This window comes from Octodon degus, unplaced genomic scaffold (assembly GCF_000260255.1).
Source record: "Octodon degus isolate 3935 unplaced genomic scaffold, OctDeg1.0 scaffold00027, whole genome shotgun sequence".
Classification (NCBI taxonomy): Eukaryota; Metazoa; Chordata; class Mammalia; order Rodentia; family Octodontidae; genus Octodon; species Octodon degus.
Genome location: NW_004524603.1, coordinates 6,598,500 through 6,602,484, shown reverse-complemented (window position 1 = coordinate 6,602,484; position 3,985 = coordinate 6,598,500).

Genomic DNA, 3,985 nt, shown 5'->3' with positions numbered 1-3,985 from the left:
GTACTGGGGCTGGGGGCAGAGTGCAGAGGGCACTGAGGCCCTGCCCAGGGAGGGCGCCTGGCAGGAGTCTGGCTGCTCACCTGGGGTCGTCAGCTCTGCTAGCGGCTCAGTCTTCCTGCTGCACCTGTCACTCAGGCTGCCCAGTCGCACTTGGCAAACCTTGCCCCGATGAGGGCGGAGCTGCGCTGATGTGGGGTTCTGGGGTAGCACACTTGCCCGCAGGGCCAGATGTGAAGCTCCCTTCGGATCTGCAGTTGCCTAGAATAAAACCTAGCAAAACCCCTTGTGTTGGGTGCCTTCCTCTTGTCAAAAATGTTCTTTGGGGAAGAGCAAGAGGGAGAAGTGCTTTTCGTTTACTTTTTTCCTTTTTTTTTTTTTTTTTTTAAGTGTTGTAAATTTTATTTTCAAAGTTTAATCAATAAGGAAAAATAAAGCAGACAAAAAAGTACCAAAAACAGGGTAGTTCTTCATATGTGGACAAGATCCAAACAGTGTAGATTCGTTTCTAACAAATTCAATCCTCCTCACACATTTAAAATGCAAAGTATGTGTGTTTCACTCTGTCAAGAAACTGACCACATTGGGCCAGGAGATAGCTCAGTCGGATAGCACCTGCTAGCAAGCACACGGTCCCAAATTTAATCCCAGGTACAGAACAGGAAGGAATCTAGTTTGATTTCTAATCGTGACCGCCATATCCCAGAACAATCAAAGATGGAATCTGGGGGCCAGGGAGCTGGCTCAGTAGAATAAGTGCTTCCTTGGCAAGCACAAGGACCGGAGTTCATTCCCCAGTTCTGGAAAAAAAAAAAAGAAAAACCAACAAACTTTGAGGAGTCTTAAGTGCCTGCCTGGCAAGCACAAAGATGGGACTTTGGTCCCCGTGCCAGCCCCAAAACCAGGCATGGTGGTACATGCCTATAATCCCAGTGCAGGGGAGGCAGAGGCGGGAGGATCGGGAGGATTGCTGGGAGTCCAAACTGCGTAGTGAGACCATGTATCAACCAAATCAAATAATTAACTTTGAAAAGACATTCTCCCCTCCAAAATGACATTCCCATAAGTTACCAATTCACAAGTGATTTAAAGGATTAAAGTCTTAAGTGGCTACCACTTGGTGTTGCAGCCTGCCCTCCTGCCAAGATTTGACTTACCTGCAGTGCTTGCTCCAGTTACTGAGCTAAAAAAGCAAGGTCTGTGTTGGCCTTGGCTTGAAAGTGACTGTCAGTTTAATCTGTGGCCTGAGACTCCTGCTATCTGTGCATCTCCATTTAGGGCTGCATATCTCCTTTCTGTGGCGCAGATAAAGCTGAAGCAGTAATTTAATTCTTCTGAGAATCCCAAAGCAGAAAGTCTCGAAATCCAGTGCAGGCACCATAAGCCTCGAGCTCTCAGGAGTTAGGTCACTGCCTGCTGGACAGTGCCTTCATAGATCCTCAGCTTGGATCCCTGCCGCAGTGCGCGCGGACCCCAGGACCACCGCACTGTGCACTTGGGCGAGTGCTCTGCCGGGCCAGTCTCCAGCTTTTTGTAACTAACCAGTTAGGTAAAGAAGCAAAGGTGTATTTGGGCTTGTGGTTTCAGAGGTCTGTAGTCAGCTGGCTTGAAGGAAGAAATGGCACAAAGGAAGAGCAGGCCAGAGAAGCTGGGCTCTTCGGGGAAGCCAAGAGACAGCAAGAAGTTGGGGGGGGGGGCGGGCTAGAAGGATGTGGCCACCCCACTAACAAACACACGGGGGGTCATTGTGTCATGACGCCAGAGCCCTCCTGAGCCATTCAGTTACATCCACTGAGACACGTAGAATGTCAGCCTCTGCTCTGGAGAGGTGACGGCCAGCAGTGCAGGCTGACCTGCACTTCACTTAGGAGTAGGGCAGACAAGAAGGGAGGGGCCTTGCCAGGTGTGGTAGGATACACCTGTAATCCCAGTACTGGGAGGCTGAGGCAGGAGGATCGTTGTGAGTTCCAAGACCAGCCTGGGCTACAGAGTAAGCTCAAGGCCAGCCTGAACTGCACAGACACCCTGTCTCAAAAAGACAAAGGGGGCTGGGGAAGGGCGGGAAGAGCCGAATCTGTCAGGTGCTGGTCTCTGTGAGGTGTGCGACAGGTGAAGGAGGCCAGGCTCCAGGAGTCCTTGGTAGCTGTTGCAGGTGTTGGGTACGCCTGGAATCCCAGTCCCAGGGAGGCTGAGACACAATCACTGCAGGTTGTGGCCAAGCTAGAATAGACAAGAGCAAGCTCCAAAAAGTAAAAATGTCGGCTTCGACACCGTGCGTGCGGGCCTCCTCTGTCCTATTCGTGAATATTCTCACCTCCCAGGCGTTGAGTAGCTAATGCAGCCAGCCTCCTGCCTGAACTGTGGGGAAGGAAGCAAACTCCGAGGTGCAAACCTGGTCGTCCGGTAAAGCTACCTTTCTTGAAACAGGGACGTAATTGTGTTGAGCACTTGGACCATGGGTGCCATTTCCTGAGCACTTGTGTGCCAGGCATGGTTTTAAGTTTTTCATGTAAAAATGAGTCCTCATCCAGCACTGCGGAGTGTGCTCTCTGGTCTACAGACGCTCAGAAGGAGACCAGAGAAGGGTGGTCACAAAGCCAGGACACGAACCTAAACATGTTCCGGCAGAGTCCTTCAGAGCCCGCTGAGGGGTGCTCTTTTGCCCTTAGCACCTAGTTGGGCTGTGTTCCAAGTCCCTGTCACCTGCAGTGTGGTTTCCACCAGCCTGATGCACTCAGGCTCCCGCCACCGCCTCCCAGACCTGTAACCTGGACAGAAGCTCCTGCTGACCGCCTCAGGCCCTGCAGGCACCGGGGCACCCGGATGCGGGCGTCCTGTGTGCTGCTGCTGCTGGCCTTTGCAGAAAGCCTGCCTGGTGAGCTGAGCAGACAGGAAGCAGGCTGTCAAGCACAGGGAGGTTCAGTGAGGCCTAGTGTCACATGTCCCCTTCCTGCCCCACGGCTAAGGTCCTCGTGGACATGACGTATATCTATAATCTCAGTGTACTGGGAGGCTGAAGCAGGAGGAAGATTGTTATGTTTGAGCCCAGCCTGGGCTACATAATGAGTTCAGGGCCAGCCTGGACTGCATGGCAAGATCTTGTCTCAAAAAGACAAAAATGAAAACAGCTTTCTTCCCCTCCTTCACTTTTGCATGGCTTTTCCCTGGAAAAGCCGACATTCGGCTTTGCCTTCACCTGGGAAGCACATGCGGAAGAGATTGCGTGAGCTTACCTGCTGTTAAGGGGAACTATGACATGGTGGGCAAGGCTATGTCTCCAGTAGGGCGAAAGGGATGTAAAATTCAGTGGGCAGTTATTTTAGACAAGGGGCATTGGGAAGACTTCAAGAGAAGTGGCATTGTATGTGTTAGTGGGGTACACGTGACAGTTTCATCTGTGGGGCTAATGTGTAACAAGTCATGGTTCGCATTTCCACCTCTTCACCTTTGATTCTAGGTTTGTTTTTTTTTAAACCATGAGTCAAACTCAGGACCTTGCCCTTGCCAGGCAGGCACTCATGCTGCTGAGCTATATCCCTGGCCCTCTAGTTCCTTATAAAATGCCAGATACACTGTCAGAACTTACCCCCCCACCCCCCGTGCAGCTTGCTAAGGGACCTGTTCTCCAACTGCCTTCTGCTCCCTCCTCCTCCCTTGAGAGGTGTCCACGCTGTCGCTTAAGTGGGGCAAGGACATTTTACGTGAGGGTGACATAGAATGGAGGGAGGACATAGACAACAGCTTCTCTAGTGTGGCTGGGAGGTGGGCGAGGTGAATGCGGACAGGGATGGATCCTTCTGTTTCTAGAATAGAAATATTACAGGCTGGCAGACAGGGCCAGGCCCTCAAAGGAGATAACATGGGAGACAAGATACCTTGTAACTGGAAGAGGGACGGATGCTCCCGCTGTGGGCCAGACCTAGAGACCAAAGATCCAACAAATGCTGACTTCCCTAAAGATCAGCATCCAGCATTATCACCTTGGGAG